Consider the following 26,776-nt stretch of genomic DNA (forward strand, 5'->3'; position numbering starts at 1 on the left):
CCTGCCTTGGTCTGCTTTCAAAGCCAGCGATTTAGCCCTGTGCTAAACAGACCCTGCTGCAGCCCTGCACAATGATTCTGTGTTTGTAGAGACTCAAAGGATTGATTTTGTTTTTGTTCATAAGCAAGGCATTTTTGTACAGCGATTTCTAGAGTTAGATGCTTATTTTGTGATAGTTCTTCCCTCAAATTTTTATCAGATAGTCCAGAAATTAATTGATTCATTATCACAGTGTCTCTGAAATCAGCATAATCACAGTCTTGTGGTATTAACTTGAGATTTGTAATAAAATAAGTGATGGGCCCTCCGTTTCTCTGGCATTTATGACAATTGTTAAATCTTTCCAGCATCTCACCAGAGTGACTCTTACAGTGTTCATCAATTTTTTTTAGTATTACTTCTATTTTGGTGTTGTCTTCACTTTCTAAGTAATTAAAGCAATTATAGATTTCTCTCGCTTCATGCCCTCCTATTGAGAGTAGTAGTGCTATTTTTGTTGCGTTAGAGACCGTGCTTAAACCATTAGCTGTGATAAATATTTGGAATATCTGTTCAAATCTTTTCCAGTCATAACTTAAATTACCGGTCGTTTCCAGCTGCCCTAGAGGTCCAATGAGTCCCATAGTTGTCGTCGAGGATCCATTTGCTGCGAATTCTTCCACAGTCGAATATTCAGTCTTCTCTTTTTCTTCACTTTTTGTCTAACCCAATCTAACTAGTTCTGTTAAAGCCACTCAACTGGTACCATGTTTTGTTACCTGTCTGGTAGGTCACATGTGCTACAGGTGAGGGAGGGAGGGCTTGAGGGGTCAAGAAAAGGTTGGGCCGTTTGAAGAGGGGGAGGTCCTGAAAGTGAGGGGGGGGGTGCTCAAAGGGGGATGGGTGTATCTCAGAGCAGCCGTTCAAAATGGCACCCTTATCTGTGAGGAGCCAGTCCCGCTGGCGAACTCAGCTCAGCTCGACATTGCAGGAAAAGAGACAAAATGTGGACTCAACGGTGAGAAACTCCCTGAGGCCTAAAAAAACGGCAAAGTGCCGGTGAATAGTAGGGTGAATCTCGGTGCTGCAGCTGCGAAATGCCCCAACAAATGCACCTGAAAACTGCCTTAGATTTATTTCCGCTGAATCGAGTGCCTAATCTGCTTTCTTATCTCCTCTCTGAACCTTCCGTATTCGCTGCCTTCTCAATTGTATTTTCTACCTGACATCTGTCACGAGTACACTGTTGCTTATACATCTTCAGTTTGATCGTCTTCATCCAGGGAGCTCTGGATTTGTTTACCCTACCTTTCCCTTTTGAGGGAATATACCTTGACTGTGCCCGAATCATTTTGCCTTTGAAGGCAGCCCATTGTTTGGCTGCAGTTTTTCCCGTTAACTAACTAATTAAGAGAGGGGTCAATTACTAGGGGGCATAGGTTTAAGGTGCGAGGGGCAAGGTTTAGAGGAGATGTACGAGGCAAGTTTTTTTACACAGAGGGTAGTGGGTGCCTGGAACTCGCTGCCGGAGGTGGTGGTGGAAGCAGGGACAATAGTGACGTTTAAGGCGCATCTTGACAAATACATGAATAGGATGGGAATAGAGGGATGCGGAGCCCGGAAGTGAGGAAGATTTTAGTTCCGACGGGCAGCATGGTCGGCACAGGCTTGGAGGGCCGAAGGGCCTGTTCCTGTGCTGTACTTCTCTTTGTCCTTTGTTCTTTGTAACAGGAAGCAGCGAGTTGCAATAATGGGGTCTTTCTCAGGCTGGAGGGCAGTAACCAGTGTAGTTCCTCAGGGATTAGTGTTGGGACCGCAGCTCTTCACAATATCTATTAATTATTTGGGGCGACGAACAGAGGGTACTGTGACCAAACTTTCCGATGGTACAAAGGTGTGAGGGAAGGCAGATTGTAAAGAGGAGATAAATAGCTTACAGAGAGGTTAAGTGAGTGGGCAGAAAATTGGCAAATGGAATTCAATCTGGGAAAATTGGAGAGTGATCCGTTTGGACGGTACAATGAGAAGGTGGATTATTGTTTAAATAGAGAGAGACTGCAGAAAGCTGCAGCACAAAGGGACCAGGGGGTCCTCATTCACGAAGCCCAGAGAGCTAGCATAGAGGTACAGAATTTAACAGTGAAGGCAAATGGAAAGCTGGCTTTTATTTCAAGGGGGTTGAAGTATTAAAGTAAATGGTGTTGCTTATACTGTAGACGCTACTAGTGAGTGAGGCCACATTTTGAGTACCGTGTACAGTTTTGGTCCCCTTACTTAAGGAAATATATATTATTATTGGAGGCAGTACAGAGGAGGTTTGCTCGGATGAGCCCTGGTGCGGAGGGACTGCCATATGTGGAAAGATTAAACAGGTTGGGTCTGTACTCCTTGGAGTTCAGAAGAATGAGAGGTGATATCATTGAAACATATAGGGCGGGATTCTCCCATCCCGCGGCAGAGAGTCCACACCGTCGTAAACGGCGTCAGTTTTACGACAGCGTAAACGGGCCGCTGCCAGGAATAATTCTGGCCCCTACAGGAGACGCAGTGGTTCCAACGCCAATGCGCGGATGCGTGGTGGCTTCCTTCAACGCGCCGGCCCCGACGCAACATGGTGCAGGAGTACAGGGACCGGCACGTAGGAAAAGAGGCCGGGGCCAGAGAGGCCGGCCCGCAGATCGGAGGCCCCCCCCCCCCCTGGGGTCGGAGCCCCCCCCCCCACAGGCCGCCACCCAACCCCTGCACGCAGAGTTCCCGCCGGCTGAGAGCTGGTGTGGACGGCGCCGGCGGGTCTCAGCGTTTTAACTGCGGCCACTTGGCTCATCCCGGGCCGAGAATCAGCAGACTGGCCATGTAGAGCGGCCCGCGACCGCGCCACGCCAAACACGCCGGCGCCAATGGCGGCGATCTTTTGCTCTGCGGAGAATCGCGTGCCGGCATCGGGGCGGCGTGGCCCGGTCGCGGGGATTCTCCGGCCCGGCCCCGGGCTGAGAGAATCACGCCCATAAGATTCTTAGGGGGTGAGACAGGGTAAATGTTGGGAGATGTTTCCACTCAGGGGAGTGTGTAGGATCAGAGGGAATAATCGCAGAATCAGGGGGTTCTCATTTCAAATGGATTTGAGGAAGAATTTCTTCTCTCAAAAGAGTGGTGAATCTTTGGAATTCTTTACCCCAGGGAGATGTAGAGGTCAAGTCCTTGAACATTTTCTTCAAGTTTTTCCAATTGAGAGGCAATTTAGCGTGGCCAACCCAGTACCCTGCACATCTTAATAATAATAATCTTTTTATTGTCACAAGTATGAAGTTACTGTGAAAAGCCACATTACGGTGCCTGTTCGGGTAAGCTGGTGTAGGAATTGAACCCACACTGCTGGTCTTGTTCTGCATTACAAACCAGCTGTCTAGCCCACTGAGCTAAACCAGTACTGGGTTGTGGGGGTGAGACCCACGCAGACATGGGGAGAATATACAAACTCCACACGGACAGCGCCCCAGGGCCGGGATTGGGCTCAGGTCCACGGTGCCGAGAGGCAGCAGTGCTAACCACTGTGCCACCCACTTAAACAATTTCAAGGCTCAGACCGATAGGTTTTTCATCAGTCGGAGAATCAAGGGTTCCGGAGATAAGGCAGGAAAGTAGGCTGAGTGAGTGTTAGAGCAGCTTTGGTTGTATTAAATTGTAGAGCAGGCTCGAAAGGCTGGGTGGCCTCCTCCTGTTCCTATTTCACATGGTCTTTAAGTCTTAACCACCTACTCCAGTCTATCTGGCCCATCTCCATTCTTGCCCCATTATTCTCCTGAACACAACTAAGAATGCTTGCCCCTCTCCACCTTTTACACAATCACTGCCCCAGTCTCTATTTGGGTTATTAAAGTCCCCCATTATTACTGCTCTGAACATAGAACATAGAACATACAGTGCAGAAGGAGGCCATTCGGCCCATCGAGTCTGCACCGACCCACTTAAACCCTCACTTCCACCCTAACCCCATAACCCAATAATCCCTCCTAACCTTTTTGGACACTAAGGGCAATTTAGCATAGCCAAACCACCTAACCTGCACGTCTTTGGACTGTGGGAGGAAACCGGAGCACCCGGAGGAAACCCACGCAGACTGTAATGTTTTCAAGTGGAATATTCTGTACAATTAAGGGCACCATGCTTTCGGAAAGATGTAAAGGCATTGGACAGGTTGCAGAACCAATTCACAAGAATGGTTCCAGTAATACATAGATACACAGAAGATAGGAGGAGAAGGAGGCTTTTGGCCCTTCGAGCCTGCTCCGCCATTTATCATGATCATGGCTGATCATCCAACTCAATAGCCTAATCCCGCTTTCTCCCCATAACCTTGAATCCCATTCGTGCCCAGTGCTCTATCTAGCTGCCTCTTGAATATATTCAATGTTTCAGCATCAATTACTTCCTGTGGCAATGAATTCCACCGGCTCACCTCTCTTTGGGTGAAGAAATGTCTTCTCATCTCTGTCCGAAATGGTTTACCCCAAATCCTCAGACTGTGACCCCTGGTTCTGGACACACCCACCATCGGGAACATCTTCCCTGCATCCACCCTATCTAGTCCTGCTAAAATTTTATAAGTCTCTATGAGATCCCCTCTCATTCTTCTGAACTCCAGCGAGAACAATCCTAACCTAGTCAATCTCTCTTCATTTGACAGTCCCGCCATCCCTGGAATCAGTCTGGTAAACCTTCACTGCACTTCCTCGAGAGCAAGAACATCCTTCCTCAGAAAGGGAGACCAAAAATGCACACAATATTCTAAGTGTGGCCTCACCAAGGCCCTGTATAATTGCAACAACACATCCCTGCTCCTGTACTTGAAACATCTCGCAATGAAGGCCAACATACCATTAGCCTTCTTTACTGCTTGCTGCACCTTCATGCTTACCTTCAGCTGCATGGATAGATTGAAGAAGCTGGGTCTGTGCTGCTTGGAAAGGGGAATATTAAGAGATGTATATGGGTTTTCACTGGCAGGCTGACACTAAAAATGTAAGATCGTTAAAAAATAACTACTGTTTCCCTGAAACTAGTTATAGTCCCTGCGATGACAACCTCAAGCACCCAGTTCACCCTCCATCATTCCACAACCTCCATTCTAGCCACCACCACCCTCTCCATCTGTTCACCTTCCCTCCTGAACTTTCCCAGCTTGATTGTCCTGTCCAAATCTTGAATAACTTCCGTGATCTACGAGGCTATTTCATAGTGACCTCCTTGAAGATAGTGTCATGCCAAGAAGACATGAATAAAACATATATAGATCTATACCATTCTGGCTACTTGATAAAATTATTTTTAAAATATATAATGGACAAAGGTTTTTGCCATGACTGGCTATGCCTCACACAAAAGGAATTTCCAGCTTTCAGAAAAGCATAGCAACATTGTTATGCTTGGTGGCTGCAAAAATCTAGTTGCAAGGAAATGCACAAAGATCCCTTTGCATTTCTGAGGGAAAGCTCTGGCCAATACAGACAATCCATCTGTGAAGACAAAGGACCCTGAAAACTCTGGTAAACTTATTGATGGATGACATATCAATCATCTCAAGAATCCAGACTAGGAAAATACATTCTTCATTCAAACCAAAAGGAAGAAATAGGAATTATGTCACATAAACCACACCACCCCCCACCCCCTCCCCACAAGGCGGCTTGAATTTCTAATATTGCCTTGTGAAACTGAAGGAGGCAATCTACCATCTTCTATCAACAAACAGGAGCAAAATCCGACCTCTTTCCAGGTTTCTGCAGGAACGTCTTAACTTCTCTGCAGTACAAGATTCATCCCTACGTGCTTCGCCCACAGTGGAAGCCAGTACTACTGGAAAAGTGGAAAACACTCCATCAGCTTCAGCCTGCCCAGTCGATGAAGGAATACACTATTGGACTCTGGACGCACGTAGAACAATTGGTGCGATTCAACTAAAATATTTTGAAGTATCATTTGGATGGTCTTGGCGGGTGGTTCATGTTGGCCGTGGCCACTTATTTCCAAAAATGAGCCCCACGTCAATGTCGGCATGCCTGGCTCCCTCGCTGCCTGATTCACCGAAGCACGCCTCAGCTGCGCACTACTAACGCTCCCTCAGCATTCACCCAAGGGCAACAAACAAGGATGACAGCACAGAGACCAACTCCTCGCTTTGGGGCTGCTGACCTGGTCAGGCTTCTTGACGCCTTGGCTGAGAGGGAGCACCCTGCTCCCCCGAGGGGATTGGAGAAGCAGCAGCAATGCTGCCTGGGAGGCAGTGGCAGCTGCAGTGAGTGCAGGCAGCACTACCAGGAAGACCACTGTCCAATGTCGGAAGATGACGAACGACCCCTAACGAGCTGCCAGGGTAAGTTACCACCTCTCTCATGGCATCGGTCCTGCCTGTCACCCCACAAATTCCCAAACCACTATCCCTCCTCTTCCCTCCAATCTACTTGGTGACACCTTGCACTCTCCCAACATCCGATCTTCAAGCTTGTTCCACATAACCCCTGGCACCCACCAACACAACCCCTTCATGTCTAGGCGCGGTACCCACACATGCCACTGCTATAGTCCTCCCGGCCCATCAAGCATGTGGTTCACAATGCCCTCTCTTTGCCTATGCAGAACAAGATTGCTCATAAAAGAGGGAAAGAGTGAAGACGGGGGGGTGGAATCCCAGAGATCCAAGTCCTTACCCCCTATGAGGAACGGGCCATGAAAATTGGGGGGTAGCCCGAGGAGAAGGCAGAGATCAACAGCAAAATCATCCTGCACAGAGAGGTGAGGATACATTGTCGTTTCATCCAGATGACCTGTCTCATGTTAGTTGTTGATGTCCCACAAAATTGTTCTTCCTTTTCACTGGCCACATGTCCATTGTCTTGCAGGATCACCATCTGATGAGGCTGAGCCATCTGGAGTCATACATCCCTCCTGCCACCGAAGAGAACACCTTGTGGAGACCTCTGAGGAGAACACTGGCGATGCGTCACAGCTTTCACCCCCACCTTCCACCAGCGCAGAGACCCACACCTCAGTGGGCGACTTAAATGGACAGCTTTTGGGAATACTATCCGGTGAGCATCATACAGTTGTTAAGGCACACAAAGTGAAGGCAGAAACATCCCAGTGAGACAGCTGTTGGAGGTCTGCTGGATCCTAGGATTCAGTTGGGTTCCAACCAGAAGTCGAGTCTCTGGACAAGGTTCTCCTAATGCTGATGCTGATGATAGGCCTCAGCCTTGACATTCAGTGGGGGGGGGGATGTGAGCAACATTCCAGCAACTGCTAGACCGATTAGAGGAGTGCCAAAGCCTTCAGGTGCCGACGATGGTGCCTGTAATACATGGCACCGAGACCAACACTGTTCGGGTGGCAACCACAGTGGAAATCCTGGAGCACCTCTCAGACATGGCACCTGTTCCTTCAAGGAGGAACTTGAAAGTTCAGGAGCGTGAAGTGCTCTCACAATTAACAAGGCTAATCCCTCCTTTGAAATAGCCTTCAGCTGTGAAGCTGGAGGCTGCTCACAGTCAAAGGGGGTGAAGCTGCAGCAGGGCTCTGTCTTGGGAGTTTAGGAGGACAGACAGGTTGCAGTTGTGATTTCCATTGTCAAGGGTCTCCACAGTATTTAAAGATGGGTTGAAGGCCTCACAGGCACTAAGACCCCAAACCCCAGGAACAAGCCCCGACCTGCATCCCTCCAGCCCCCAAACAACTCCAACCCCCCACCCCCGAGCACTGGGGCAGCATCTCCCGTGCCCTTGAGCTGCATGCTGGTAAATGGAAAGGACTACTCACCTCCTCTTGGTGGCCATTGCGCCAGTTTCCCGTTTTCGTAAAAAGAACACTAAACGACGCCTGCGTGACTTTTTGCATCGGAGTCGGATAATTCCTGGGAGGCCGTGCCCGGCGCGAATCTCGATTTTGGTTTTTCCCGCCATTTACCCGGCGCACCCGGATGGGGCAGCGCGGCAGCCAAATCAACCCAATAATTCTTACTTTTTGCCCATTGTCTTTCATTTATATCTCTTTCTTTCCCTTATCTATCTTTTACTTTGTGAATGCAGCAGGGGTTACACAGTGGGACACCATCCCTGCACTTTGATTGTGTATAAAATAAACAAGCCCTTTGATTTTGACCAATCTTGAGTTTGCTGTGGGGTTATTAATAGAAGAATGGATTTCTCCAAACTGAAGGGTTGGGGAAAATACCCCATCACGGATAACGGGGAATTCATAATTTAAAAACATTTTCTGTTTATGGGTAGGTGGTGAGGAGAGAACTCAGGGCTGCTTTGAATTAAATCACCTTCTGTCTGTAACAACAGATATCCACAGCTCACCAGCATGATACTGATATGGTCCAAGGTCCAGAAAAGGTGGCTCTCGAGCCTAACCATTGTGCACTCATTTTCTGGTGTGAAATTATTTTTTTGCCCCAATTCTCCACACCCATGAAAGGTAGACAACCAGCAAACAGGGCTTTTGCCAGGCATGGTAGAAAATAGCAAAGGAAAGAAAAAAACATTATATCATGCATATCTTACATTTGAGATGAATGCAATTAGAAAGTGTCTGACCTTGAGAGGCATGAGAAAGCTAAACAAGGAAATTTACTGTGACTGTCTTTGTTCTGTCCTGCACAAAAGTCACTAAAAGCAAAATGTGACACAGATTTCTACAAAAGCCGTCTGTTCCATTGTAGCTCAATTTGAAGCATTATACAGGCACTTTTAAGGGAGGTGAAGAAGATTAATGCAAAGTTTAAATGGAATCCATGAAAGAACTGACTCTAAATTCAACCATACTTTAGATAACTACACTGTAGTTAACAAGCCTTTATATGATTGACTGTTACAAGTGGGACATAAAGCAAGCAAGCAAGGTTAATGTGGAATTAACTAAAGTGGTTCTTGAATCTAACACCTGAAAGATATATGTTTTGCTTATAACTCTAGGCAGAAATATAATTGGCAAAAGGAAGATAAGCATCAAAGTACAATTAATTTAATTAATGCATTTATGGAGCTAGAAATGCACAATAAGATAGACAATCATGTTCAACACACTCATTCATTGTACAATGCAATCACAATTAATGCAAGGCTTTGTTGCTTTTGAAGAAAAAAGTTGGTATTTAATAACTAAAATGGTGATGGTGATGGATGACAATACCAAACTCTAACTTATCGGAGGAGGCAAAGCTTGATATTGTCAATGGGAGTCAGGCAAAAGAATTTGTGTTTGTAGGTAACTTATTTTAAGTACACACGGTGTGGGGACATAGTCTCAATAATGGAGAATCCAGCCCCAGGTTAAAGTCCAACAGGTTTGTTTGGAATCACTAGCTTTTGGAGCGCAGCTCCTTCATCACGTGAGTATTAAAGGGCAGTGGTAACTTTGATATGTAATTAGCTAATGGGTAGTAGACAGGGAGCATTGAAGAATAGGTGTTCTTCAGGATGGAAAGAAGCATAGGTGGGATACTCGAGGGTTGGTATGATAACCATTGCATTGCTAAATTATATGTAAATGACCTGGTCTTGCATTGCAGGGAGTACAATATTGAGATTTCCCATTGACACAAAACCTGGCTGCGTAGGAAATAGTGAAATTGATAAAAGAAGACTTCAGGAGGACATAGTCAGGTAAAATGGGCAGGCAGGTGGCTGACGTACTGTTGTGGCACGGCAACGAGTAAGTACCAGGCTTCCCAAATCCCAGAGGGAAACTTGGAACACAACGGTTTGCAATTTGTACATGATGAGGAGTTATCTGAAGTAAAGCGAAGCAAATTCCAGACCACTTGTGATGATTTGAAATATGAAATATGAAATGTCATAATCTTACCATATATGCTTCCAGTAATCGCGAGACTCTAGATTTGGCAGTGCCAATATTTTCTTTAAGGGGCATGTCTACACAGTGCTTGTATAATCACACTGGTCTGTCACTAATTTTCCTTCTACTCGGTGTAACTTGCCACTTCTTAGTTTTATAAAATGTGCCTTTCCCCAATTGTGGAAATTCTTCTCCTGCAGAAGAACAGAAGTATTGATTATCACTCCAATGTTGTATGAGCAGTTCAGGAGCTAGTGGGCCTATGCCACCTGCTGAACCCTCCCCAGTAAGTGACTAAGAGGTATGGTGTCCTGCAGCTGATATAAGATTGAAAGCATGAAGTGGCTGGTTGAGAGTCTCCAGGGGGCTTCAATGAACCACGGGGCCACGCGTTGCTTTCTTCTCTGTGATATTCTCCTTCAGTGTTGAGTGACAGCCAGACTGAATCTCCTGGCTGCAGTGAGTAAATGGCTGCCCCGGTGCCCTGTAAATATCGTACCCTGACCATTGACCCCATAAGGTTACGACGGAGATGGTGATTTCCTGCCACCACGCCACAAGATTTTCTACGCTCATAAGAACATAAGAACTAGGAACAGGAGTAGGCCATCTGGCCCCTCGAGCCTGCTCCGCCATTTAATGAGATCATGGCTGATCTTTGTGGATCTATATATGCTCCACATGGATGCATATATAACAAGCTGACCAGCTCAAGGTTGCACGTGGTCAACCATCCCATAGTCCATGGATCACTCCCAATTCCGCACCTGCCACCAAAATTCCAGAATGGAAGATTTCACTCATAACCACGACACCACTACACCTCGATTGTTGTCCATATTCTCTTTTACACGCATGCCTAATTTAAGCATGTGTGAGAAACCGAATGCCCTTGATTATGCTAAAGTTAGAGTAGTTTGCGTAATCTTGGATACCACATTATGAAAAGGGTATATAAACCACAGATAATAGCAAGAATCCTACCAGAAATGGGAACCTCTTGCCCCCTGGGGAGCAGAAACTTCAGATTATGGGCCCACCTTTATTGGGTTAGATCGACTAAGCAGTTTGGATAGTGGCTTTTAAAATGAAATCAGGTTTTGGTAAAAGCAGCAGGGAAAAGTAACTTCCTGTGATTGTGATGTCATTAATTGTCACCAGGAGCGAGGAAATCGTTTAAGCAAAATTCTTGACTCATGACATTGTGAGCGTTTATAGTTTTGGAAGAAGATACTATAAGGATCCGAATAGTAGAAAACCAAGGAGCAAAAGGGAGAGAGTAATTTAAAAAATCATGATTACTGGAGAAAAGGTACTCGGAAAACTAATGGGAGTCAAGGCTGATATGTGCCCTGAACCTGATGGCCTGTATTCCAGGATATTAAAGGAAGTGGATGCAGAGATAGTGGATGCATTGGTTGAAATCTTCTAAAATTTCCGAGATTCTACAAAGGTCCCTGCCTATTTGTAAACTGTAAATGTAACACCACTATTCAAGCAAGGACTTGGAAACTATTGACCAGTTATTCTAACATATTTTGTTGGGAAAATGTTGGAATCCATTATTAAGAAGGTAGTAGCGGGATTTAAAAAAAAAAAATAATCAGTCAACATGGTTTTATGAAAGAGAAATTGTGTTTGACAAAATTATTAGAGTTCTTTGAGGATGCAACAAGCAGGGTGGGTAAAGGGACGTCAGCAGATGCAGTGCATTAGGATTTCCAAAAGACATTTGGTAAGGTGCCACATAAAAGGTTACTACACAAGATAAGTGCTCATAATGTTGGGGTAATCTTTGACATGAATGGATGATAGGAAAACTAATGCGGGGATGAATGGGTCATTTTGAGGTTGGTAATCTGTAACTCGTGGGGTGCCCCAGGGATCAGTGCTGGGCATCAATTATTCACAAACTCTACCAGTGACTTGAGTAAAAGGCCAGGTGTATTGTAGTCAAATTTTCTGATAATACAAAGATCAGCATGAAAGCAATTTTGACATCCCTGTCACACACTCAAACTGCCTGAGGCCCTTATGAGTGTTAATTTGCAGTGAGAGTCAATAGAGCACTTATCCCAGCAGAGCACAACAGATCATTCATCTTCCTCCTGCACTGTTGGGTATTACAATCCTGAGAGAGACCCCAACAGTGGCACGGATGCTAGACAGAAACCCCAATACATTATTTTAATTTTGTAAGACTGTGAGGAAAGGATACTTCGCTCCAGAAGGGATACAATGAAAAATAGGGATATGGTTGTTAAAACAAACTTTATTATAATCACAGTATTAAAATATCTTTAACATCACATAAGAAATTAACTTACAATCACCCCTTAAACAATGCTAATCATTACAGTGACATAATAACCCTTAACTGCTAACTTTACTTCCACTCAAACAATGAACCATCTCAGATTCCAATCCATTTTTAATTACAGTTAGCACTCAGGAATATTTGCTGGACATAGATGTCTTGTAACTCCACTTTGAAAAGATATCTCTTTAGACTGTTGTAAAAAAAAGACCGGTCCCTGTCAGGACAATGCAGATAATGCGGGGGGAACTTATTGAAACATATAAAATTATGAAGGGAATAGATAGGATAGATGTGGGCAGGTTGTTTCCACTGGTCGGGGAAAGCAGAACTAGGGGGCATAGCCTCAAAATAAGGGGAAGTAGATTTAGGACGGAGTGTAGGAGGAGCTTCTTCACCCAAAGGGTTGTGAATCTCTGGAATTCCTTGCCCAGTGAAGCAGTTGAGGCTCCTTCTTTAAACGTTTTTAAGAAAAAGATAGATACCTTTCTAAAGAATAAAGGGATTCGGGGATATGGTGTACGGGCCGGAGAGTGGAGCTGAGTCCACAAAGATCAGCCATGATCTCATTAAATGGCGGAGCAGGCTCAAGGGGCCAGATGGCCTACTCCTGTTCCTATTTCTTATGATCTTATAATCTCTTGCTGTGTTTCTTCAGAACTGCTCTCAGCTTGTTTCAGCTTGCCTTCCAACCACAAAACTAATTGAACTGGCTGGATGGAAATTGCTAGTCTGTCTAGAGACAGATCTTTAACTAAATTATATTGAGAGTAGATACTTGACTTTGGTTCACATCCCAATGTAAAACCTAAATTGTTTTCCTGCAAAATGCCTGGTACTCTCTCGTCTCCCATTAGTAACATCATCTTACCCAGCAATGTCTCTAATGAGCTACTCTACAGGGAACCCTCTTAATCCAAACAAAAATCCATGAGCCCAAGCTTTTACGATGCTTTGATTGCATCTCTGGCTCCCAAAAAGCCCAGCCGCCTTGCAAAGCAGAATTCTAAAAACATGACTGCAGCAGTCATACACACACTACCCAGCTTTTTCAATCCTTACTGCACCAAATACATATAATACAATATATCTGAAATTCCTACATTCATCATGTGTGTATAAAATGATATATACAGATAGGCGAAGTGAGTGGGCAAAGATTTGACAGATAGAGTATAACATGGAAAAATATGAGGTTGTCCACTTCAGTGGGAAGAAAGAAAATGGTTAATATTTTCGAAATGTAGAAAGGCTGCACAATGCTGCAGTTCAGAGGAATCTGAGTGTGCTTGTATACAAATCACAAATGTTACCGTGCAGGTACACTGAATTATTAAGGCGCCAAATCGAAGCTTTGACTTTAATGCAAGGGAGTTGGAGTATAAAATTAATAGCACCTGTGCAGGGCATTGGTGAGACCAAATCTGGAATACTGTGTACAGTTTTGTTCCCCTTTATAAGGAGGGATATAGTCGCATTAAGGGCAGTTCAGTGAAGGTTCACTACGTTGATTCCTGGGATGAGGAGGTTCCTTAATGAGGAAAGATTGAGCAGGTTGTGCAGGACTCTGTAAACGTTAGAAGAATGAGAGGTGATCAAATTGAAACATATCAGATTCTGAGAGAGTTTGAAGGACTGGTTGTTGTGAATATGTTTCTCCTCATGAGGGAATCGTGAACTAGGGAGCACGGTTTAAAAAAAAGTGGTCTTCCATTTCTGACAGTAATGAGGAGGAATTTCTACTCTCAAAGGATCGTTAGTGTTTGGAATTCTCTTTCCTGGCGAGCAGTGGAGGCTAGGTCATTAAATATATTGACAGTTGAGTTGAATTTCTTTTTGAGGATGTTTCAAGGGCTGAGGAACCTTAGTCATGAAGGTAGATTGGAGAAGATGGGATTGTTTTCCTTGGAGAAGAGAAGGCTGAAAGCAGATTTGAACGAGGTGTTCAAAATCACGGGAGACCTGGACAGAGTAGATTGGGGATAAATTGTTCCCACTCATGAAATGATCGAGAATGAGAGAGGACAGATTTAAAGCAATTTGCAAACAAAGCAAAAGTGACATGGGAAAAAAAAACTTTTTTACACAGCAAATGGTTCAGGTCTGGAGTACACTGCCTGAGAGTGCAGCGGAGGCAGGTTTGATTCAGACATTCATGGGGGAAGTAGGCTGTTGTTTTGTCATTATAAAATGTGCAGGGTGGTGGGCAGACGGCAGGAGAGTGGCACCAAGCGAATTGCTCATTTGGAAGACCAGTGTAGACCAGATGGGTTGAATGGCTTCCTTCCGCACTGCAGAAATTCTGAATCCTGGGAGTCAAGGCTTATCAGGGCCAGGCAGGAAAGTGGAGTTAAGGATCCCCGTGAATGGTGGAGCAGGCTCGATGGACCAAATGGTCTACTCAGATGTTCTTATGCTTCTGTAATGCTTTGCCACCGCAGCACTAACGTGCCAGCCATGGTTCAAGAGGCAGATTCTCAGCTCTAAAGCTGATGGTTGTGGGTTTAAGTCCCATTGGAGGAATTGACCACAAAATCTCTGCAAAAATTCCAGTTTAGTACTGATGGAGTGCTGCATTTCTGATGGTGCTGTCTCTTGAATGAAGTGTTCAAGCCCTTGGTTGCCCTCTCTGGTCTTTCAAAGGTTTAATGATGCTATTTTGAAGGACAAGGATCTTACCCCGGAGTCCTGGACAACATTTGTCCCTCAGTGAACATCATATCAAACAAATTAAATTGACATTTGTGAACTGGCTGTGCTCAAACTGACTGATGTATTTCTTAATTTACAACAGAGCCAACACTTAAAAAAAAATTGTACCTCATTGGCTGTAGATCACTTTGGGACATTCTGAGTCCTAAATATATTAAGGAAGCCATCACCTATGGACAAGCCCTCCGTATACACAGGATCTGCTCAGACGAGGAGGAGCATATGAAACATCTACAAATGCTGAAAGATGCCCTCATATGAACAGGATATGGCGCTCGACTCATCGATCGACAGTTCCAACGCACCACAGCTAAAAACCACACCAACCTCCTCAGAAGACACACAGGACACAACAGACAGAGTACTCTCCATCCTCCAGTACTTCCCGGAGCGGAGAAACTACAACATCTTCTTTGCAGCATTCAACACGTCATCGATGAAGACGAACATCTTGCCAAGGTCATCTGCACACCCCCATTACTTGCCTTCAAACAACAGCGCAACCTCAAACAGACCATTGTTTGCAGCAAAGTACCCAGCCTTCAGAACAGCAACCACGACACCACACAACCTTGCAATGGCAATCTCTGCAAGACGTGCCAGATAATAGACATGGGTACCACCACGTGGGAACACCACCCACCAGGTACGTGATACATATTTGTGCGAATCGGCCAATGTTGCCTACCTCATATCTGCAGGAAAGGATGTCCCGAAGCGTGGTACATTGGCGAGACCATGCAGACGCTGCGACAATGGACGAACGGACATCGCGCGACAATCGCCAGGCAGGAATGTTCCCTTCCAGTCGGGGAACACTTCAGCAGTCAAGGGCATCTGATCTTCGGGTAAGCGTTCTCCAAGGCTGCCTTCAGGACGCACGACAACGCAGAATCACCGAGCAGAAAGTTATAGCCAAGTTCCGCACACATGAGTACGGCCTCAACTGAGACCTTGGATTCATGTCGCATTACATTCACCCCCCACATCTGGCCTGGGCTTGCGAAATCCTACCAACTGTCCTGGCTTGAGACAATTCGCACCTCTTTAACCTGTGATTATCCCTCTCTCCAGTTGCTCCATCTGGATCTGTAAAGACTTAATTTCCAGCAAAGAGTCACATTCAAAGTATTGTCTTGCATCTTTGACTTTGTCTATATATATGTTTCTGGAACCCACCTCTTCATTCACCTGAGAAAGGAGCTGTGCTCTGAAAGCTAGTGATTCGAAACAAACCTGTTGGACTTTAACCTAGTGTTGTAAGACTTCTTACTGTGCTCACCCCAGTCCAATGCCGACATCTCCACATCATCACAAACCAGCTGTCGAGCCAATTGAGCTAAACTGGGCCCCACATTATTGAATGTCTGTCCAACACACTTTCTGGCAGTGCACTCCAGATCATAACACACCGCATCTTTCCACCAGTCTTTTCCAATTACTGTAAATCTGTTTCAGCAGATTACCAACTGACCTACCACTCAATTTCTCCTTATTAACTCTTAAAGCTGTCCACCATTTACAAGGCACAAGTCAGGAGTGTGATGGAATACTCTCCACTTGCCTGGAAGTGCGCAGCTCCAACAACACTCAAGAAGCTCGCCATCATCTGGTTAAAACAGCCAATTGATTGACACCCATTCCACAAACATTCACTCCCTCCACCACTGACGCACAGTGGCAGCAGTGTATACCAGCTACAAAATGCACTGCAGCAGCTGACGAAGGCTCCTTCAACAGCACCTTCCAAACTCGTGACTCCTACCACCCAGAAGGATAAGGGCAACAGACACATGGAAATACCACCAGCTGCAAGTTCCCCTCCAAGCCACACACCATCCTGACTTGGAACTTTCTTGTCGTTCCTTCACTGTTGCCGGGCCAGCATCCTGGAACTCCCTTCATAACTGCATCGCATGGGCTGCAGGGGTTCACAAAGGCAGCTCACCACCACCAGTGTTTCCAAGAAAGAATAAAGAATGACTTTTGTTCTGTAGTTCTGTAGGTCTAAAATTACTTTGCTGAATCATTTAAATTTCACCATTCAAATTTGCAATTTATCTTGCTGGGAAAATTATCAATTCGTAATCCTGATTTTGAAAAGAAATAAGTTTATCAACATCAGCTGCAGGACATTGACTGGAAATATAATTCTCATTGTGCTGTTCCTGTGACGAGCGATAGAATGAGTCAATCACAAATTTGAGCATGCCACCGTAATTTCAAAATTAAAAAAAAAAAAATTTAGAGTACCCAATTCATTTTTTCCAATTAAGGGGTAATTTAGTGTGGCTAATCCACCTTCCCTGCACATCTTTGGGTTGTGGGGGCGAAACCCACACAAACACGGGGAGAATGTGCAAACTCCACACGGACACAAACCCGGGATCAAACCTGGGACCTCGGCGCCTTGAGGCTGCAGGGCTACCCCACTGCGCCACCGTGCTGCCCTATGCCACCGTAATTGGCAGTAAATTTTCTAATATTATGTTCAGATGTGCACCTGAAAAGTTATAAAAATAATCTAATAATCTTTATTAGTGCCACAAGTAGGCTTACATTAACACTGCAATGAAATTACTGTGAAAATCCCCTAGTCGCCACACTCCAGTGCCTATTCAGGTACACTAAGGGAGAATGCAGAATGTCCAATTCACCTAACAAGCATGTCTTTTGGGACTTTTGGGAAGAAACCGGAGAAATCCCTCACAGACACGGGGAGAATGTGTAGACTCCGCGCAGGCAGTGACCCAAGCCGGGAATTGAGCTTGGGACCCTGGCGCTGTGAAGCAATAGTGCTAACCACTGTGCTACTGTGCCGCCAAGATTATCTTGCTTTTAAAACATGTACTAAATCTTTATCCATGTGCTTGGGTCATGCAATAGCACAATTAGCAATTAGAGTTTCATAATTTTAATTTAGAACACACATCATTATTTTAAGAAACGCGTCAAACCTGTGACACTATTGTGACAAGACTGATGTTTGGTTATTAAAACCATGATTAAAACCAGGGCAGCACAGTGGCACAGTGGTTAGCACTGCTGCCTCTCAGGGCCAGGGTCCCGGGTTCAATTCTGGCCTCGGGTGACTGTGTGGGTTTTCCCACATTCTCCCCATGTTTATGTGGGATTCCTCCGGGTGGTCTGGTTTCCTCCTACAGTCGAAAGATGTGCAGGTTAGGTGGATTGGCCATACTAATCTGCCCTTTTGTGTCCAAAGATGTTCAGTTTAGGTGGGGTGGGGAGTGGGACTAGATAGGGTGCTGTTTGAGAGGGTCGGTGCAGACTTGATGGACCAAATGGCCTCCTTCTGCACCATTGGTACTCTATGGTTCTACGATGAATTGTGCTGTTACAGAGGAATTGCTTGGCAGATAACAATGGAATTTGACCAATTCAGGCTATGGATACTGACTACATCTAATTAAAGAGAAATAGTGAAACAGTAGGCATTACTGTTGTCATAAAAAAAACTGCAAAGCCACTATGTAACCTTGCATTTAAAGTTAGACCGCACAAAACTTGCATGAGTTTAGTAAGTTTTTAGCTGAAGTGTGGAGTGCCAAATGATACTCAAATTCTGCACATGGGGGATGGTGGTGACGGGAGGTGGGGAGCGGTGGATGATACGGGTAAAAATAAACATGCTGAGTTTGCCCTGCTCCCACCAATTGGGTTTACTGAAAACCTTGACCTTGAAAACCTCCAACTATTCCTTGGAGAAATGTGCGTTACCATAAGAATACACTGTTAAAGATGAACCAACAACAGCAGGCAATTGCGCAAAACGGCTCCCGGTTAATGAGGCTTTTGAATTCAGTCACCATTGTAGCTAACAATGCAGTACTAAATGTTAAACCAAAAAAAATCATGTACACCAGGAAAAAAAGGGTGGTTGAGAATAACGTGGGCTCTTTAAAAAACTGACAATGGTGAGAAATTAAATAAAGATAAGGGAATGATGGATGTGTTAAATAATTGCGTTGCATGACTTACAGCAAAGGAAGAGGTTTGCATGCCAGGCATATCAAGGAAATTACTTTTGCATTAGGGACAGGGACTCACCAAAATTAATGTCAGCAGATTGATAGTAGTGAAGAAAATAATAGCACTAAGAAGTGACAAATTCCCAAACAGATTTTAACAGAATTGGGTGAGAACATTGCAGCTTCCTTAACTGCAATCTTTCAAAGTTTCTTTGGGCTCAGGACTCAGTGAGTGTAAGCTAAAGTTAAAGCTCATGAAATTGTGGAAAAATGAGTGACCTGGTTTGCTGAGTGATTATCACAGAATTTAGAGTGCAGAAGGAGGCCATTTGACCCATTGAGTCTGCATTAGCCCTTGGGAAGAGCACCCCACTTAAGGCCAAGCCTCCACCCTATCCCCTGATGTGTTAGGCAGGTTGGTTCGATGTGGACTACACTCGATGCAGGGAAGTTAGAAACAGAAGTCTAACACAGGAGAAGATCCAACACTGTTTTATTCAACTAGATGAACTGCTGTACATATTCAGCTGTGGGTCGACACTATACTGATCTGACTAGTGAACTTGTAGTAGCCTGACCAGACTTGCTAGCTACCGCATGGTGTTTGTGCTTGCTAGCTCGTGGACTCTGACTGCCTCAGTAGCTGGGTCCCGAGAGCGCGGGAAACCTAGTGCCCTCTGGCTTTATAGTGGTAGTGTCCTGTCTGGTGATTGGCTGTGCTGTGTTGTATGCTTACTGGTCATCCTATGTGTCAATCACTGCCTGTCTGCATCTCATTATATACATGAGTGGATATTATGACATCCCCGTAACTCAGAAACCCCACCCAATCTTTTTGGACACTAAGGGCAATTTATCATGCCCAATCCACCTAACCTGCACCTCTTTGGACTGTGGGAGGAAACCGGAGCACCCGGAGGAAACCCACGCAGGCACGGGGAGAATGTGCAAACTCCACACAGATAGTGACCCAAGCCGGGAATTGAACCTGGGACCCTGGAGCTGTGAAGCAACTGTGCTAACCACTGTGCTACCATGCTGCCCGCAGCAGGAGACAGTGAGAAAGGATAATGGGCAGATACACAAATCAATGAGATGTGACTTGCGTTATCCTGCAAGGGATCTATGTTCATTCCTCAAGTGTTTCCCCTTTTCATTAACAACTTAGATGATGGGGCAGAGAGTCATAATTTGCTAGTGACTCAACGGTAGATGGTATTCTGAGCAATGTAGGTGGAAGCAGAAAAATGCAAAGATTTATCCAATAGATTAAATGAATGGGAAACACAAGGGAAAATGCATTTCGGCATAAAGAAATGTGAGGATATTTACTTTTGACCAGTAAAACAATGGATAGATCAGAAAACTTTCTAAATGGTGAAAAGCTATAAACAGCAGAAATCTAGAGAGGCTTGGCACCATTGTTCATCAATCGTTGAAATGTCATGGACAGGCGTGAAAATTAATCACAAAATGAAATGCATTGGTAGTCTATCAGCGGGATTCTCCGCAATCGGCGCGGTGGCCCGACGCCGGGCGTCAAATACGGCGCGAACCACTCTGGAAACGAGCCGACCGGAAGTAGCGGAATTCTCCGCACGTCCAGGGGCTAGGTGGACGCCGGAGGGGTTGGCGCCACGCCAGCCAGCGCTGAAGGGACTGCGCGTGTCCGCGCATGCGCCAAAGGGTTGGCGGGATCCCGGGCATGCACGCAATCGCCGGTGTATTCTGGCGCATGCGCAGGGGGGTGTCTTCTCCGCGCCGGCCATGGCGGAGCTCTACAGGGGCCGGCTCGGAAGGAAGAAGTGCCCCCACGTCACAGGCCCGCAAAAGAACATATATGGAGCGAGATCACACGATCTCACTGAATGGTGCGATAGGCTCAACGGGCTAAATGACTCTTCCCATGTTACTTGTATCCAGGGACAAACACTTTTCCTTCATAATTGCTTCAAGCCAAAGCAATCAACTTAGTCAAACAATTTGGGAAAGAAGAAATTACGATAACGTAGCACTGTAAAATCAGCTCCCGATGTATCTATTTCAATTGCTCATCTTTAATGGCCATTTCTTCACCCTGATTCAGCATTTGCAACAAGCCTTTTATGCTGTCGGGCTTTGTCCATGATATTCATCAGTGTCGGGACTAAGATCTAGTACTGCCTCTTTGAAATCAATAACGTTATAAGTATGAAAAATTGACAAAATCAAAAATGTGAAAAACTGCAAGGCTAATGCAGTGTGGTGACCAAAAAAAAAAAATCACCAGGTTACTGAAACTTTTGTCAACAAAGTATAAAATTGATGATCTTTACAGCTGGTGTGATTTCAAGGAACATCTTTAACGATATTTCTATTGAAAGAGAAGCCACTTAAGTGATGAAGTTGTTAGCTGATGACAAGGCAGTCATGCAGCATGTTATTTTACTGACTGCAGCACCACCAGAGTGCTGGGCCAAGGATTATCTCGTGTAATTGCTCACAGTGGGATTTAATTTGCCTTTAGTTCACTCACACTGTGTGTTAAATGAAAGCTAAACTTTTGTTTCTTCTTTTCTGAAGTGAAGTCGGAATTGCAATTCATCGTGCATTTTTGAAGCTGGGATGCGTTACAACTGAGCAGACAGGGAAAAACTGCAGTAATGATCCCAAATCACCCGTGAACTCCCTTAATAGGCAGTTAAGTGCTATACATAATGTTCGGAGCATCAATCCAGGATGAGTTGCAGAAACTGGAATGTGCAATTTGAACAGTGCTGGAGGAACAGGGCATCAAAGGCTCACTTCACATATGGAACTGTGCAAAAAGAAACATTTAGTGGTCTAGGGGAACGGGAAATTGCCCTTTGTTCGAATAAAGCAGGGTTTAGCATTTGCGGTAAAACACCCAGCTGCATTTAAGTTGAATGCAGCGTCATTAACCTGGCTCATTTGAAAGGAAGGGCAGGATTCTCCATCCCAGGTGCAGCATGCCCCCACCCGCAGACGCATCCCCCGTCCCGACAGCCAGCCAATGGAGTTTCCCATTGTGGGTTCCCCAATGCAGTCGGGAAATCTGCGGGTGTGAGTGCGCTGGCGGCGAAATGGAGGATCCCGCCGGCGGAGAATCCAGCCTGATGTGTTGACGAATGTTGCCAGTTTGAGGAAAAATACCAAGGATACCTTACATCCAGAATCATCTTCTTTATTGTATTCATTGTGGAATGTGGCCTTCGCCAGCTAGGGTAGCATTTATTGTCCTCCTTCACTGTCCTTGGGTTGATAGTGAGCTGCCTTCTTGGAACCGCTGCAGTCCATAGATTTCCTACTGTACAGAAGAAAGCCATTCAGCCCATCGAGTCTGCAGCTGCCCTCTGAAGGGCCCACCTCCCAGCTCTATCTCCGCAATCCCAACTAGCCTGCACAGCTTTGGACACAAAGAGACAATTTAGCATGGCCAATCCAACTAACCTGCACATCTTTTGACTGTGGGAGGAAACCGGAGCACCCAGAGGAAACCCACGCAAGACACGGACAGAATGTGCAAACTCCACACAAACAGCCATCCAAGGCTGGAATTGAACTGGCAGTGCTAACCGCTGTGCTGTCCCTATGGTGTAGGTGTACGCAGTGTGCTGTTAAGGAGCAGATAGCAATACCTATTAGATGCCTATTTCCTGAGTAGTGTCACAGAACAGTATTTGTCACCCAAATTTTGTTAATATCTCATTATTGGAGATTCACAAAAGGAGCATAGGTTAAGCGACACGGTAGCACAGTCGTTAGCACTGTTTCTTCACAGCTCCAGGATCCCAGGTTCGAATCCCGGCTTGGGTCAGTGTCTGTGCGGAGTCTGCACGTTCTCCCCATGTCTGCGTGGGTTTCCTCCGGGAGCTCCGGTCCTACCACAAGTCCCGAAAGACGTGCTTGTTAGGTCAATTGGACATTGTGAATTTTCCCTCAGTGTACCTGAACAGGCGCCGGAATGTGGCGACAGGAGGCTTTTCACAGTAACTTCATTGCAGTGTTAATGTTGTCATGTGAGAGTACCTTTAAGTAATGGGTGTTTAAGAAATGTACCTTTAAAAATGGGTGTTTATCAGTGATGTCAGAGTGTGGGTGGAGCTGGGCTGTCTGTCAGTTTTTTACTTTTGTTTTAGGCTGTTAGCTGCAGGGTGTGTTTTAGTTTCGTTTTCAGAGCTGGATAGCTGCAGTCACAGCCAGAAGTTGTATGAGTCACTCTCTGTAACCTAAAGACTGTATATCGATCCTGGTGATTTAAAACTAATAACAGTAGTGACTTTAACCTGATGCGCTTCTGGTAAAAGGTGTTTTAAGTTGTATGGATGTTAAAAGGAAAGCTTAAAGGATTACCTAGTGTTGTTGTCTTTCGGGGTTGTATTTGAATTAATGGTTGCTAAGATGTTCACTGTATGTTTCAAAAAGGTTAACTTGAGTTCATAGAATAAACATTGTTTTACTTTAAAAAATACTTTTGCATTTGGGCAGCACGGTAGCATGGTGGTTAGCACAATTGCTTCACAGCTCCAGGGTCCCAGGTTCGATTCTCGGCTTGGGTCACTGTCTGTGCGGAGTCTGCAAGTTCTCCTCGTGTATGCGTGGGTTTCCTCTGGGTGCTCCGGTTTCCTCCCACAGCTCAAAGATGTGCAGGTTAGGTGGATTGGCCATGCTAAATGGCCCTTAGTGTCTAAAATTGCCCTTAGTGTTGGGTGGGGTTACTGGGTTATGGGGATCGGGTGTAGACTCGATGGGCCAAATGGCCTCCTTCTGCACTGTAAATTCTATGATTCTATGATTTCTGCTGTACCACACCTGTAGAGTGGGCCACAAGCTATTAAAAGTTGTGGGCCAGGTGAATTCCATGATACACTTTGGGGTTCTGTAAACCCTGGCCCATAACAATGTAACCCTATGTATGACAATAATAAACAGTATATTATGATAATTCAGCAACTGCTTTTTTTACTCGAATTTTCTGATCATAGGGTCATGGCATTTCTGCGATAATGAGGTTATTTCAAAAGTATTTTTACAGACTCCAAAAGGTGTTTATTAGCAAGGATGATCACTGATTATACAATTACACAGATAGAATTGAATACACTTGAAGAGCTTATTGCATCTCGTTTTACCAGGAACAAGCTGTTTTATATTTAGTTCTATTAGAATTAGTAATATATGCACGGTTGTATAACCCCTGTTTTTACCTATCAAACTGAGCACACATGTTTTTAGCACTTAAAACCCAGTGTACGTTTAGCCATGTCGTTAGATTGAAATCAGGAGCCACACAAGATGTATTTAGATGTGCACTTGCGATCCCAGGGTGTACAAGGTTATGGGCCAAGTACTGGAAAACGGGATTAGAATAGTTTGGTGCTTGTTTTTGACCGGCGCAGACTCGATGGGCCGAAGGGCCTTTTCTGTCCTGTATGACTCTGTGGCTCTAAGGGAACTTATGATGAACCTTTATAAAATGCTGGTTATGACCTCAGCTGGAGTAATGTAACCAATTCTGGCCACTGTGTTTTCAGACGCGGAAAGAGGAACCACAGAACATAATCTAGTATTCTTCCGAATTTCCAACAACGCGGTCAATTTTTGTATGATCTGTGAATTTCTTAATTATGCCACCCCATTTAAGTCATTGGTCTATAACGTGAACAGCAAGAGACCCAGCACTGAGCTCTGTGAAACAACACTGGACAGATCCATCCAACCACAAACACGCATGTTGACCTTGCCTTCTTCATGCCATTGAGTCAGTTTTTGATCCAGCGTCCTACTTGCCCGTGAACCCCACGAGCGTTTAATTTTCAAGCCTGTCAGCCATGTGAAGCCTTGTCAAATGTCTTGCTGGTATCCATGGCGATGACATTGAAAGCGCTACCCTCATCAACCCCCCTTATTACTGCCTCAAAAGATTCAATCAATTTATTCAGGCATGACCTTCCCTTAAGAAATCGATTCAGGTTGTTCTTGATTAACCTATGTGTTTCAATATAATCATTCGTATAAGTCTTGTAGAAACCTTTCCACTAATTTGCCCACCACCGAGTTAAGAGTGGTCTGGAATGACTTGGGATATCATTTCCCCCCTTAGTAAACAATGGAACATTGTTAGCAGTCCTCCCCTACATTATATGGAAAATCATGGTCAGAGCCTCGGCTATTTATTTCCTTGTTTCCCTTAGCAACCTAGGATATATTTCATCCTGGCTTGGTCATTCAGCCACTTTCAAGAGTGCTAAACATCTTCGTATTCCCACCATCACTATGTTTACTACATTGAATATTTCACACTGCTCCTTTTCCTCATCCAGAATTTGTCTTAGTCTTTCTCCTTTGTGAAAATAGAATCAAAACGTCTAACACCTCCATACACATTTTCTCTTTGCTCTCTAATCAGCAGTACCCTCAGTTATCCTCTTGTCATGTTCTATTTTTTAATGTCTTTGGGTTTTCCTTGATTTTACTTGCTATTATGTGTATGCCTTCACTTTGCTTTGCTAATTTCCTTTTACATTTTTCACCCTTCACTTTCCCAAATTCTCTCAGTTTTCTGCAGCATTGAGATTGTGGCATCTGACGTAAGTTTTACCTTGTTCTACTCTGTCTGCTCTTTGACTGTAGATTTGGAGATCGCACCCTTTTCTTTGTTGTATGCTCCTCATTTAATGTCTCCCACTGTTCTAACATTGATTTCTCTTCAAGTAGCTGTTTGAAGCCCAGTTTTGCCAAATCACATCTCTAGTTCCAAACCTACATCAGGTTATCTATAATATTGCAAAATATCTCAGAACTGAAGTTATTTTCTGTACACACATAGCCTGAGCTCAAAATCCAAATTTGTTTCTCTCTAGAAGCTTCTCTGTTTCAATTAGTTCTCTAGTTTCACTTCCCATGCTTAAGCAATCAATATCAGTTATCAGAATAACATAATCAAACACAGATCAATCATACCATTGAGTACGACAGTCGCTGCCTCAATTATCCCCAGGTATAAAGCATTCCATGCTCTCATAAATTTATTCACCTCCCTCCTCACTCTATTCATGATAATTTAAAATGTGTTGTCCCTCAGGATTGATTCCACTGTTGTGATATGGTATGCACGTACATTTCAAGATGCATATTTTATACTACTGTCAATCATTCCATACCTCGACAGGATATGATGTGTTACTCCCATGACCAGTAGTCACTTGGCAAACAGCAGCGGTCGAGGTCAGATATATGCCTCACAACTTCCCAGTAAATTTTCTGTACTTGGTCTTATCTTCAAATTAAAGAATCTGTATTATCCTTTCGCCAATACTTGTGTATGATTGGTAGCTTTGTGTTGAAGAAAAGAAGAACATGTAACATGGTGACAGGTTGGCTGCATAGTTTTTAAAGATTTGACTCAGCAAAATACAGGCCTCATTCTATTCACATCCAACCGAAGGGCTGGTGTGAAAATGAAACGACTTTCAAGACTCACCATGGATAAGGATTGTGTTGCTTTGTGAGAATTCTACACACTGTGCCTCCATTCTGGGACTGTACCTTGCTCCAATGAGCAGGCATCGGGTCCCAGTGAGGTTGTTCGAATTTGTAAGATCTAAGAAGAGAATTATAGAACGCCTACATTGCAGAAAGAGGCAATTCAGCCCATTCAGTCAGCACCGACTGTCTGAAAGAACACCCACCGAGGCCCACACCCACGTTCCATCACCATCAACCCACCGAACCTTTGGACACTAAGGGGCAAACCACCTAACCCGTTTACCTTTGCACTGTGGGACAAAACCAGAGCACCCGGATGAAACCCATGCAGAAAGTGCAGACTCTGCATAGTCACCCGAGGTCAGAAGCGAACCAGGGTCCCTGGCACTGTGCTGACCACTGTGCCAACGCGCCGTCCCTTGAACAGCAAATGTATATA

Source organism: Scyliorhinus torazame, chromosome 10, assembly GCF_047496885.1.
Source record: "Scyliorhinus torazame isolate Kashiwa2021f chromosome 10, sScyTor2.1, whole genome shotgun sequence".
NCBI classification, from domain to species: domain Eukaryota; kingdom Metazoa; phylum Chordata; class Chondrichthyes; order Carcharhiniformes; family Scyliorhinidae; genus Scyliorhinus; species Scyliorhinus torazame.